Raw genomic sequence first — 14,741 nt, 5'->3', positions numbered from 1 at the left:
TCAACCAAATCCCATGTGGCATTCGTTTCAATGGATCTAATTTCTGATTTCATGGCTTCCTGCCATGCGGGATGTTCCTTGGCATCCTCAAATCTTTGAGGCTCAATTTCAGCTTCCATAACTGAAGCCATCAAAGCATAATTCACCTGTGATGATGCATTCTTTGTGGCTGTCCTGGTTCTCCCCAAAGTTGGCTGAACATTAGCTTCTCTGAGGGTCAACCGTGCCCATTTTGGAACTGAATTTTCAGCACTACCGCTGGCTGTACCACTGGGTGTAGCATCCTTGGCACGACGGTGGTAATGTTTCCAAACATGTGGCTGTCCTGCCCCACTAGCTGGCTGCCCTTCTAGAACATTTGAGGGAAATCCCCCCTCAACACGTGGCACCAATGAACTGGGTGAGGAGGATGGAGAATCCATCTCATCATTATCAAACTGAATAATATCAAGAGGCACATCATCATATGGTGGCAAGTCAACATTGACCGGTTGCATGGTTTCATTTTCAGCAAAGGCAACATCTCTACTAATAATAACCCTCCGAGTAACAGGATCATACAAACGAAATCCTTTACTCTCAATACTGTACCCCACAAATATGCACTTGACACTCTTGTCATCAAGCTTAGTTCTATGTTGAGCAGGGATCAAAGCATAAGCAACCGCCGACCCAAAAATTTTGAAATGATTGACCTTGGGCTTGTACCCATAGTATGCCTCAAATGGTGTCCTGTCAACCAAAGCTTTTGTTGGGCATCTGTTCAAAATGTATGTGGCTGTAGTAATGGCCTCTCCCCAAAATCCTTTTGAGATTTTCTTGAATTTCAGCATGCACCTTGTCATTTCCACAAGAGTCCTATTCTTCCTTTCGGCAATAGGATTGTGCTGGGGTGTGTATGGCACAGTCAAATGATGTTTCATGCCATATTCTCGCAAATAGCCTTCAAATACATCTGAAGTGTACTCTCCCCCTCTATCTGTGTTAAGTGTTTGCATCTTGGAATTGGTCTGATTCTCAGCCATAGCCTTGAATATCTTGAACCAATAAAACACCTCTAATTTGTTCTTCATGAGAAAGAGCCATGTAAATCTGGAATAGTCATCAATGAAGGTAACAAAGTACCTTGCCCCTCTATGAGTAGTAACATTCATGGGGCCACAAACATCACTGTGCATTATTTGCAATGCTCTTATTGCCTTCACATCACCTTTCCCATCCTTTTTGAAAGGTAAGCGGTGCAATTTGCCAAGAGCACACCCTTCACATACTTCATTGACTGGCTGCTGTAATTTTGGCATTCCAATGACCATATTGTTGTTAAACAAATAGGTCAATGCCCTATGATGAACATGGCCAAACCTTGCATGCCATAAATCACCCTGAGATACACATGATACAGCCATAGCATGCTGAGTATAGGGCTGAGCATCAAGCTTGTACAACCCCTTCTCATAAGTGCCTGTAGCCACAATAGCATAACCCTTTTTAGGATCCTTAATCCTGCATTGGCTGCCCTGAAACTCTACCAACATATGTTGGTCATAAGCAATGGAAGAAACTGAAATCAGATTCTTTTTCAAATCTGGAACATACCAAACATCACGGATGTATTGTTTCTTCCCTGAACCATCGAAAAGAATAGGAACATGTCCCACTCCCGTGATATCCTGTGTGGCATCATTGGCACAAACAACCTGTCTGCCATGAACAGGTGTAATGTCCTCAAACCAATCTTTGTGATGAGTCATATGCTTAGAAGCACCACTATCCAAATACCAAGGATCAGTGGTCGCCAAATATGCATCAATACCCTCTGGCACTGGCTCAATAAGAGCATGAGCATGTGTAGCATGTGACATACTGGACATACTGGATTGCCCCCTTGTGTCAATGATCTCATGATCCACAACACCAAAAGCAAAATCCTTGTCATCCTGGGCATAATGTGCATGAGAAGAGGCATTTGAATTTTCAACAGGTGCAACAAAATTACTGTTTGTAACCCCCCTCTTTTTCTCATTAGCAATCCTCTTCTGACACTCTGCAATGTAATGACCAGGCTTTTTGCAATAGTTACATTTGCCCTTCTTCTGAGATGCGGGACTTGCCTGAGAGCTTGCATTGCCCTCACTTTTGGGCTGAAATCCATGGCTGTTTTTTTTCTGAAAATTGCCTCCTTTTGACTGAAATTTGCCCTTTCCTTGCATGGCAAGAGCTTGCTCACCTTGGCGGGATGAATGAGCAAAATTAGAGGTTCTTTCCTCTTCTTGCAGGAGCAGACCTACCAACTCATCAAATGAAACAGGAGCAGCCCTAAGCATGATAGACAAAGAGGTAACAAAAGTGCCAAACGACGGAGCCAGGCTATTGAGAGTGATAGTGACCAGCTTTCTGTCCTCTATCTCCTCATCAACACCTGCTAATTGATCTCTAAGATCAATAATCTTAGCAATGTGCTCTGTAATTGTCTGCCCTTCTTCCATCTTCAACTCCTTGAGTTGATTTGTCAAAGCTAGCACTCTAGCTTCATTCTTGACATGGTACATGAATTCCAATTTATCCCAAGCAGCTTTAGCATATTTGCAGGACTTGATGGTAGACATAATGTGCCTCTTCACTGAGAGGGAAATCAAGGACAGAGCCTGGGCATTTCTCCTATCAAACCTCCTTTGCTCCTCCAATAAGGCAGGAGTAGGAGCTGTGGATGAAGATGAGATGGATGAAGATGAACTAGCTGCAGCAGCAGCTGGCCTAGTTTCGTCACCACTCACAATATCCCACAGTCCCTTGCCAACCAAAATGTTGCGAAGCATAAATGACCACAAGGCATAGTTTGGACCTTCCAATTTGTCCCCATCTGTAATAGTGCCAAAGTTCTCTGAAAGAGACATAGTGCCTGCACAAATAACTGATTGCAAATACTGCAAGTAAAACCCAATGCAACCAAGAGCAAACAGGCTCCTTGCAACACAGAGCAAATAGGCTCTTTGCAATCACTGCCAAGGCATAAACCACTGCACCTCAAATCTGAAAATGCATTCAATCACTTGCCAACACAATCTGAAATTGCAAGCTGGCAACTGTGTCCAAGCAAGAGGTACCTGTTCACCGAGATCCTGTAAGGATGAAAGGGATTCTTACCAGGAACAAAGTCGTGTTGAATAGGAGCGTGCTGTATGCTAAATGAATTCGTAGCCCACAAAAAGTCAACTTTTGAAGTGTAGCTCAGAATGAAATTCTGAGTGCACGAACAGCTCCGAAAGGGGGGTATTACCCCAAGACGCTTGACTCCACAGCTCCGGGAACACCGAGATTGATTTCAAGAGCTTAACTCCACCAATAAGTCTGTAAACTGCGCGCGCGCGCGTGCGCGGCAATGCAAAAATTAAACAAACTTGCTCTTGGTAATCTCAGAGAGTAGGCGACCTGAAGTAGAGTACCCGGGGCAGCAATGGCTAAAGTAAACCGAAGAAATCTCGCGACCAACTGTCAGGAAACAAGCTGGAAAGTGGAGCAAGCTGAATGTCGGATCGAAAGCAACACAAGAACACCAGGGAACTTGCCGCGAGACGGAAGGCAAGGCTGAATCTGGGTTCTAGTGACGAATGCTCTGATACCACATGAAGGAACAAAGATGGAGACAAGGAGTGAACACGAGTGAACGAAATGTGCTCACACAAGAAAGCTCCAATAGATGTTCGATGGATAAGAGATACAAAGTACTTGGTATATATAGTACCCAAGTAGAACATAAAAAAGACTAAGTACTAGACTAGCCTACAAGGTCATATCTTTGTATATGTCTACAAAAGATATACACATCAAAGGTGAGATCATAATTCATGGAAGGAAAGATGAAAGGCTCTGGAGAAGCAAGAATTTCTGCCAGTCTTGCAGCTCCAAACAAGAGGGCATTTCTTTGTTGGAAGAAAATCTTCCGACTCAGGATTATGTGAACGGAAACATACGGGGAATATTGGTAAGGTTCATCCGTTCGAATTGGGCGATTTGGACGGAACATATTAAAGAAAATGAATATGGCAACACTTACAAGAGGATAAGACACATGGGGTTTGCCTTTTGATAAGGGATTAGGAGGAATTAATCATGATTAAGAAGATAGAATGGCCAAAAAGCTATAAAAATAGAGATACACAGAGAATTGCAGTTTTAAATCCATAAAGGCTGTGCAGGAGAGGATTATATAGATGCGTAGAGCTTGAAGAGAGCTTCGCGCCTATATAAAAACTTTCAAAAACGGGCAACCGAACGAAAAGTTATGAGCATTTTACTGCAAGACTATAAAACTGTCAAAATTCTATAAAAACAGAGATACACAGAGAATTGTTGTTTTAAATCCATATAGGCTGTGCAAGAGATGATAAGATAGGTGCGTAGAGCTTGAACAGAGCTTCACGCCCATATAAAAGCTTTCAAAAACGGACAACCGAGCGAAAAGTTATGAGCATTTTACTACAAGACTAAAACTGCCAAAATTTGCCTAAAAATTAGTAACTTTGGGAGAAATTCTAATCATCAATGGAGTAAGGGATTAAGAAATTAGTTACATGAGTGAAAAGAGCATAGGAAGAGCTTGCTAGCCATATGATTAATTTAAGAAACCAACACTCGAGTGATGAGTAATTACCGGTTGAAATTTGGGTATTGCACCACAAAAACTGCACTTCTCTCTCTTTGCATGAAACCTCAATTTTCACATAGCCTCTTGCCTTTCATGTCCTTCATGATTCAAGCTAGAGGGTAAGGGTTAACATTGCTCAGTGGACAATCGTAAAGATTTACCTATGGTCCCCAAAGTCTTTCCACATGCTCATTACCGCTAAAACTATTGGTACCTCCAAAGGAGGGCGGCAATAAGGCAAGGGCTACCTTGAGAAGTCACAGGACCACCAAGATAATAACTCCTTATCCCCCTTATCATGAATCATCAAAGAGGTCCAAAATTAGGTTAAGCATGAGGAGCTAATGCTAAATGAGACATTCACATGTAAAGAGAGTGTTTGAATAAGGGTTTGAAAGATAAGAGAATGGCAATGACACAAAATGCTCAATTGAGGAGGCTTATTCCTTGATTTGAAAGGGAGAGGAGGGCTCCTTTTATAGGTGGAGAATCACCCTCTCTTCCATTGTTACAAATTACAACATAAAAATCTTTAATCCTTCAGTGACATAAGGGTAGATGTCACCATCAATTGTCCTCTTAGGCTAAGTCTTCTATTGATTATTAAATTTAAGACTTTTTGACTTTGAGAGTGTGATGAGATAATAGCCAAGCCTAAGTGGCATGTAGGTGGAGATCCCACTGACACATGGCGGAATTCTCCTCTTCCATGTAGGCATTCTAGAAGAATCTTTCCCAATTATGCACCTACACACACTCCTCCACATGCCTTCCACACTCCCCAACCTGTTGCCTTATGGTGAATACCATATTAATAATACAATTAAAATCCATGTGAGCATGAAGGCCCACTTTTATTTTCCACATCACTAGCCCATCTACCATACCAAAGTATTTATCAAGCATACTTGTGGCATTTACAATGTGTGCACCCTAAATCAAGTAACCCTGTAATGTCATTCGGGTTAACCAATGCTCCTGCAACCTTCAACCGCCTAATGCAAGATATATTCCGTCCTTACTTGGATGAATTTGTGCTTGTTTTCTTTGATGACATCTTAATCTACTCCAAATCAATGGAAGAGCATGAGGAGCATGTGCATAGAGTTCTACAATTGTGCATAGAGTTCTACAATTGTTGCGCAGACACAAACTCTATGCCAAGAAAAGAAAATGTACCTTCTTTACTCATAAAATTGAGTATCTTGGGTTCATCGTCTCCAAAGATGGCATTTCAGTAGACCCCACCAAGGTCAAAGATATTCTGGAGTGGCCATCCCCTAAATCAGTTCGTGAAGTTTGTGGGTTTTTGGGAATCACGGGATAGTATAGGATTTTTATCAAAGATTATGCCTTGGTAGCTGCACCTTTGATGGATCTTCTTAAGAAGGATTGCAAAATAGTGTGGCTACCAATCCATCAAAACAGTTTTGATCATTTCAAGGTCATTATTACTTTTGCCCCAGTACTGAAGCTTCGTGATTTCACCAAGGAATTTGAAGTGGTTATTGATGCCAGTAGTCTAGCACTTGGTGGTGTCTTAGGCCAAGAAGGAAGACTAGTCGCTTATACTTCCCACAAGTTGAAGCAATATGAAGCAAATTATGCCACACATGATTTGGAGCTCTTAGCAGTTGTTCATTGCCTCAAATTATGGAGACATTATCTCTTGGGGGGCAAATTCCAGCTTGCAACTGACCACAAAAGTCTAAAGTGGATCTTTACCCATCCTAACCTCAACAACAAGCGGCAAAGGAGATGGATTGAAATTCTACAAGAATATGACTTTGACATCAAATTCCGCCTTGGGAAAGATAATGTGGTAACAGATGCACTTAGCCGCAAATCTTTCTTGAGTGCAATTTTGATTTCTTGAGTGCAATTTCAATGCCAAATAATCCCATATTGGTCAAGGTGAAAGAAGTCTCATCTCATGATCCAGATTATCAGAGGATGATGAAGTTATAAGAAGAAGGGAGAAATTCAGAGAAAGAGAAGAATCTAATCAAGGGATACTCCAGTCATGAAGGAAGCCTCTACTTCAATTACAGGCTATGTATCCCTAAGGATCCTGCTTTAAAGAAACTAATCCTTCATGAAGCTCATGATAGTCCTACTGCGGGACACCTAGGCTATGCAAAAACACTAAATGCCGTAAGAAGGAGATTCCACTACAAGGGATTGGGCTCATACCCGCGCTCTTAGCCGCTAAAAATGACTTGTGAAAAAAAGTAGCAGGCCCGTGTATCAGCGCGTGTATAATCGCGGCCAGAGACATGTGTGTAAAACCGCGTGTACAGTACCTCTCAGACGCGCGTATACACGGGTATGTAGCCGCGTTTTTTTACACAGACGCGTTAATACACGCCCCTATACACGCTTCTTATTATATTAGACGCGCTTATACACGGGTGTATAGCCGCATCCTGCTCAGTTCCCATGTCCCAGACGCTTTTTTACTTGCATCTATACACGCGTTTCTTTAATTTAGATGCGCTTATACACGCGTTACTACCAGTTTATACGCGTTAATACACGCGTAATTTCCAGCGTATCCGCGTAGATACACGCGAGTTTTAGCAGTGTTGACGCGTTTATACACGCAAACAGAGAGCAAAAAAAAAAATCCAGAGAGTGCTATTTGGTGCCTGAATACTGTTCCAGCATTCCAGCACCCAATAGCACTCTCTGGTTTAGGGTTTTTGGTGCATCAGACCATCCCATTAGACCATCCACGAAGAACATATGCACGAGGGAGATTAAGACAAGAACGACATGAATGCATACATTGTCATTACACGATTCAAGACAGCCATGAATGTAATACTATCGATCAATCAATTCAATATTACTATCAAAATTTCATACATGTATACAAGGGAGTCCATATCTCGAAGTAGCCCATGGCTTGAGTTTACAAAAAAATATATACAATCACATCCTAAATATGGAATGTGATACTACAAGTCTGAGTACTACTCAGACCCAGATGATGACTCGGTGCTCCCCCCATGCTCAGATGAGCTCGCATCGGTCGGAATGTCCGAGGAGTAGTGCTCACGTCCACCCTCTGCAGCGGCGGCCGGTGGATCATCAGCAGCTTGTGCCTGTTCAAGTAATATATAGTATATAAGTATATATATATGCAATTCAATAAACCAAAACCATTCGTTACGAATTTTCAAGTACCTGTCGACCGTATGGTCTCATGGCCAACTCAAACTGCGCGTCCGTAATATGTCCCTCGGCTCTGAAGATGGCCCACGTGTCACGTCTGCTATGTCGGCGAGCATACGCAGTATCGTGGATTGTGGGCTTCCTCCCCGTAACCCGTCGCTGTATCATAATCAACACAATTTGTAAGATTAAAACAATTCATAGAATCAATGAATTAAGTAAACAATCAAATAAAGTGGCAGGATACTTACGAACTCTGCCTCCCATGACTCGACGCCGCCAGATCCGAAATGCGAAGATCCAACGGTCTCCATCTGGATCCGTCGTGCCTCCACATGCTGCCTACTCTTCACGCCACCCTCTGCTCGTTTCTTTGCCTCCTTCCACTCGCGTTTGTGCGCAGTGGGTGGCTGGTTTCTCGGCAGGATAGCCACCCGCAGCTACATTTAGCCGGTCATCGTACGCGAGTTTTTTAAGGTGAGATCTTATATTACTTAAGATCTCCCTTATTCGCGTCCTTCCCCATACATCCGAGAATGTAGCATGTGGGGGATTGGGGTACCGACTATGTACAGCCTCTATCATCTCCCCAACTAATCGGCTATTTTGATCTTTAAATTTAATAAAACAATTTCTATATGAGTTTGATACTACCCCACGCATGTACTCCATTACCTCCCTCCCCCTCGCATCCATCACTATCCCGGCCCTATCCGTCACATCATAGCAAACCACTCTCTCCATCTCTCTCATCTCCTCCTCTTTCGAACTGTCTCCTCTAACTCTTCTCCCTCTATCTCCTCTCTCACCCCGTGCCCTACTACCTCCCCCACCTCCCCCACCAAAGCACCCACCGCATCCTCCACTCCCACTCTTCCTACTGCTGCGGGTGGAGTCACGACTGGGGGATTGTCTACGTGACGGTGGCTGTGAGCCCTGACGTGACGGTGGCTCTGAGGGAGCACGTGATGGTGGCTGTGAGGGTGTACGTGAGTGTGTCTGGGACGAGGTATGTCTCCTCGGTGGACGTGGAAGAGGAGAAGCTGCATGCCGTCTCGTCGGACTCGGAGGAATAGACGGCACTGGAGTGCCCTGGATACTCGCGGTAGGGGTATAGACACTAGGCAGGGAAGGAGGGGGATGGGCATACATATACTCTGTAAGCTCAACCGGACCAGGTTGGCGCCCAAAGTGATTCATCATCTCCATCAACCAATTGCTGTACGCAAATGGATCGGATGAAGAACCTGGAATATCCATAAAGAACCTGCAACAAACATCATCATGTACATCATGGGCTATCTCTTGACTCACACATTGTCATTACACAAGTCAATTGCCTGCAAACCATGAAATCTGAAACGTCGCAGTTTTTTATCTGCAGAAACGCGTGTATACACCCGGCCAAAAACGCGTGTATATGCGCGTGAAAAAACTCTGCAGATAGGTTACACGCGCTTCTACACGCGTTTGTACACGCGACCTGCGAAAAAATTTTCTCGAAAAGACCGACCCCCCGACAAAGACAGAATGTCCTTATAAAAGGACCAGCCATTGTCGCCCCTGTCAGGATGCAGCAACCCAATCGTGTGCAAAAAGACAAACCCAAAGAGCAAAGAGCAAAGTAAACAAATCTGACAAAAAGAGACAAGGCACAGGACAAAGTGACTCACCTCTGAAAAAGTGAGTCCTCTCTGCTCCTTCTTTGCTCCCTCCTTCTCCCGTGTGTGTGCTCCTTTCTCTGCTCCCTCCTTGCTGTTGGAAGAGGCGAAAACAGGCGAAAACGCATGCACTGTTGATTTCTAAGTTCAAAATCTATATTTGGGAAAGGCGGGCTATTTTTAGTTTAAATATGCCGCCGCGTTTATGTTCGCATTTATGAACGCAGGTATATTCGCGTGTATATGCTTTTAGCTGCGTTGATACACGCGTTTTGCAGAAATTAGCTGCGTGAATACACGCGTTTTTTAGGAAGTAGCCACGTTAATACACGCAAATTTTAGGAGATAGCCGCGTGAATACACGCGATTTTGTGCTTTCATTAAAAATATATAATGAGTTTGTGTTTTCTGATTTGTACACAGGATGTCATCAACCTCTTCAAGCAGTTCTGGGGAAGATGAGACAATGCGTCATCGTAATCGCGATGTGTGGTTGGGACAACGGATCAAATGTATGTGTAATCGATGATGCATTGTACGAGCACGTGGAATTACCTTGAATCACATCTCCATGTATGGAGAATGGAATCAAACAGGTTTAGAGGTGAGTAGATGTAAATTGATGGTATTCAAATGACTCATGGTATCCAAATTAAATTAATAGAGTTGTAACATATAATTTGATAAATTGAAGCAGGATGCAGTACCACACCCTAACATGGTACCCTACGCGCGACGAGAGCACGTAAAGCGTCGACGAGATGATGCTGGAGCTTCGGGATCTATTGTCAGAGATGAGTGGGAAAGGGACGACAATAGCCCTGCACCCCACGAAGTTGTGGAAGAGGAGGTGCTTGATGATATGGTGCGGAATCTTTTTAAGGATGATCCCAAAGGTATGGACGACGATGATATGGAACAAGAGCATCTTTATAAAGCTTCATCGACACCGGTGTTTGAAGGGTGCACATTCTCAGTTTTACGTGCTTCACTTGAACTACTTAATATACAAACAGTTTATGGATGGAGCAATGCAAGTCTTGACGCATTGTTGAAGTAAGCATTCTAACTTATAAATTTGAATTAGTGGTTTAAGGTTTAGGATTTAAGACTAATTATAATTGATGATATTGGATGCAGGCTATTGTCAAACATGCTTCCAAAGGAAAATAGACTACCCACCTCAAGAGACATAGCGAGGCGCTATGTGACATCTCTTGGAGGACTGGATTATGATAAAATACATGCATGCGTCAATGATTGCATTCTCTTTCGTGGGACGCATAAGGAGGCTCTGACATGTCCCACTTGTGGTGAAGCAAGGTACAGAACAGATATGAAGAGTTTTGATGTACCTCGTAAAGTCTTGCGACACTTTCCTATAATTCCTCGCATCAAACACATGTTCAAGTGCAAATCCATAGCAGAGCTCATGTCATGGCATTCCTCACATCGATCAGATGATGGCATGTGGAGAATTCCCGCAGACACTCCTGCTTGGAAGCATATTGAAGATGAGTGGCCCAGCTTTAAAACAGAGCCCAGAAACTTGAGACTTGGCCTGGGTATGGATGGAGTGAATCCATTTGGTTTCAAAAGCACCGCATGCAGCGTGTGGCCAGTTGTGCTGGTGAATTACAACCTTCCACCATCAATGGCGATCAAGAAGGGACATCTTATGTTATCCCTTCTAATTCCAGGGAAACATAAAGTCAAGCATATGGATGTTTATCTTGAACCACTGATTGATGAGTTGGAGGAACTATGGAGAGGTGTCGCGGTGGTGGACATTAGTAGGCCTCCCTCCTCTCGACACTTCGACTTAAAAGCAGTGTTGATGTGGACAATGCATGACTTTCCAGGATATAGCGATTGTTCTGGTAAGAATTCTAATTACCTCCCTACTCTATTACTATTGGCTATATATATTAATTAGACGGTTTGACTTTATTATTCTAACTTTTATTTATATTTTAACAGGTTTGAAAACATCGGGTAAACATGCATGTCCTGTTTGTGGCCCTTCGTTAGTACATGAGTATGCTGATGGTTTGTGTAAGACTATATTCGATAATCATCAGCGATTTCTCCCCTCAGATCATCCTAAATATGTTGCTAGTAAGAGTAACATTCCTCCACAAACACTTCGTGCAAAAGATTGGAAGCGTATTTGGGAGTCTACAACTATTCTTCCTCCAGATGGCATGAACAGGTATAGTGATGTTTTTTCAATCTTGTTTTGTGTAGTCTCTAATTGGATTAAAGGTCACATAGAGCAATCCCTTGTGCAGGTACTCCATTTTTTTCCAGCTGCCATATTGGACCCATCTTAAGATCAACCATCTTAAGATCAACCATCTTCTTGATCCCATGCACATCTTCAAGAATGTGGGATCTGGTATTTGGGAACATATTACTGGTAAACGAGACAATGTTAGCGTACGTGAGGACTTGCGGGTCGTAGGACGTATGCGTCAAGCTTGGCCACGAGAGGTGGGTGGGCACGTTCGTCTTCCGCCTGCACCATGGATTATATCAAAGAAAGAGGAGAAGCAGGTAAAGCAGGCCATCACCACTTTGCGTACTCCCACTGGATGCATGAGATCATTGAAGGGAGCCTTTACAACCACTAAGAAAAGAGGTGTTGAGCAACTATATGGGTTGAAGTCCCACGATTGGCACAAGATGCTTCAAGTAAGTGTTTTCCAAGTCTTGTACGTACGTTGAAATTAAATTTTGTAATGCCATAAACCATAAATGTGCTCTTATGTGCGCAGTTCATACTACCTACTAGCATCGACCATTGTGCGAATAAGAGTTTGAAAAAATGTATTTATAAGATGGGCGAGCTTGTGAGGTATGTAAAACCCATGCTCAGGTCACCCTTCATTATACCTTGCAAAATGAACGTGCATGAGATATAACGTACTATTTATTTATTTTTCAGATATGTTAGTTCCAAAGCAATTGATCCAGCCACGTTGGATGATGCGCGTGTTATGGCAGTGGAGGTGGTTTGTTTGGTAGAGGAGACTTTTCCGCGAACCATTCTCACAAGTCAACTACATCTCATTGTGCATTTAGTGGACGAAATTGCTTTATGTGGTACTGTGCATGCACGTTGGATGTTCTTCCTAGAGCGCTTCATGAAGACCTTAAAAGACTTTGTGAGGCAAAGTGCAAGGCCTGAAGGAAGCATGGCCGAGGGTTGGTTGATACAAGAGTCTCTTGTATATATTTAAGAATTTCTTGGTCAGGTGGACAGCTCTTTGCCACGACTATGGAGCAATGAAGAGGACTTGAGGATGACCTCTATTGTGCCTCAAGGAAAAGGACAGAGTAAAGTAATTGACAGAACATTGATTGATGATCTCAATTTCACTTGTATCCTTAATAGTGATGTGATGAGCAGATGGGTTACAAGATATGAGGATGCAAAGACAAAAAGGCAAGCAGAAAGAGCTCTCTTTCGGAGGCAACATGGCTCTCGGAAGGCGTACCCTAAGCATCTAGCAACACTTCCGAATGATATCCATGTTGATTGGTTGCATGAGGAAATGGAGAGAGCAGAGAGCGACGAGGGGCTGCATATCACGACGGAAGAATGGGAGTATGCACGAGGATGCATGTCAAAGGTACATAGAACTAATGTTTTGCATTAGTTGTAAGTGATTTGCTTTTAATATTTATTCACATTGCTTACACAAATATTGCTTCTATTTTGGTCCAGTGCACTATGTTCAATGCTATATGGTGTGAAGGCAAGCATTTTCGAACACAAAGAATTGATGAAAAGAGAAATACACAAGATTGCGGTGTCATTAGTAGCTTTGAGGGAGCTAATGGAAAAATGGATGATTATTGTGGCATAATCCAAGACATATTTAGGCTTGACTTTTGTCGCTTCTTTGTGTATGTTTTGGATGTCAAATGGCAAATGAACGTGGTGGAAAAAGGGCCTGATGCAACGATAAAACGCCATGCAAGTGGATATGTAACTATTGACTCTACAAAGTTCTGGCAAACAAAGAAAGATAGGCTCGTATTGCCACAACAATGTGAGCAGGTATGCATTTTTTTACTAATGTGTTTCATGTACATATATATCTAAGCTCGCGTACCCCTTGACTTTTGATATGCTAATTAATTACTGTACTGTGTGTATTTGAGTAGGTTATCTATCTACCAATGGTGCATGACATCAAATGGTGGTACGTCATCCCTATTGCACCACGTTCCAAAGTGATGTATAATACATTCACTGATATGGAGCATATGGAGGATGTAACAAGCCGCAATGAAGATGACGTCGAACATGCCATTGAAGATGTTGTGATCGATGATCAAGAAATAAGAGATGATCGTGATAATGAGGATGAGCATGCCATTTCTCATGATCATGAGAATGACCCTACCATTGAGGATGATGGTGATGTTGATGAGGATGATCAGGACATCGATACCATTATCAATGGAGTACAGAATATCGATAGTGGAATAAATTTAATCGTAGCCTTACCAATTGATCAAATGGATATTGATGTTGATCGTTTGACAAGGATGGATCTTATTGAAGATGAGATCGAACCCTAACCAATCCGTCACTGTATGTTCTAAATTGATGACATTTCTATCATCTCATATGCATGATTTATTTTTGAATATATTTCATTGTTGTAAATGCATGTAGTGGGATTGTGTAATGATGTATACTGTAATGTACTATGAGATGGTTTAAGGAAAATAGTTTTTAATTTTGTTAAGGAATTCAGTTTTTCTCTGCCATGCGTGTATTAATCCGTGTACAGTGGCGTGTATTTATCCGTGTGTAATTGCGAGTATTATCCCGTAAATATTATCGTGTATTTATGCGTGTATATAAACGCATTTATACACGCGTTGATAAATGCAAATATACACGCGAACTTAAATGCTAAAATACACGCGCCCGATTCTATTCAAATACAAGCGCGACCATACACGCGTTCGTAATTTATCGCGTGTATGAAACGCGTGTATGGCAGCATTGTCTTGTAGTGTTCCATTGGGCAGGCTTGAAAAATGATGTCCTTCGATACTTGAAGCAATGTCTCTCATGTCAAAGGATCAAAGCTGAAAGGGTCAAGATGCCTGGGAAACTTCAACCCTTGGATATTCCCCAAATGAAGTGGGAGTGCATTAGTATGGATTTTGTCACAAGGCTCCCCATTGTTCAAGGAGGATATGAATCCATTCTGGTAGTAGTGGACTTACTTACC

This window comes from Cibotium barometz, chromosome 33 (genome assembly GCF_041138505.1).
Source record: "Cibotium barometz isolate CiBa-2024 chromosome 33, ASM4113850v1, whole genome shotgun sequence".
Lineage (NCBI taxonomy): Eukaryota > Viridiplantae > Streptophyta > Polypodiopsida > Cyatheales > Cibotiaceae > Cibotium > Cibotium barometz.
The sequence above is the reverse complement of the archived record's forward strand: the minus strand, read 5'-3'. Positions refer to the sequence as shown.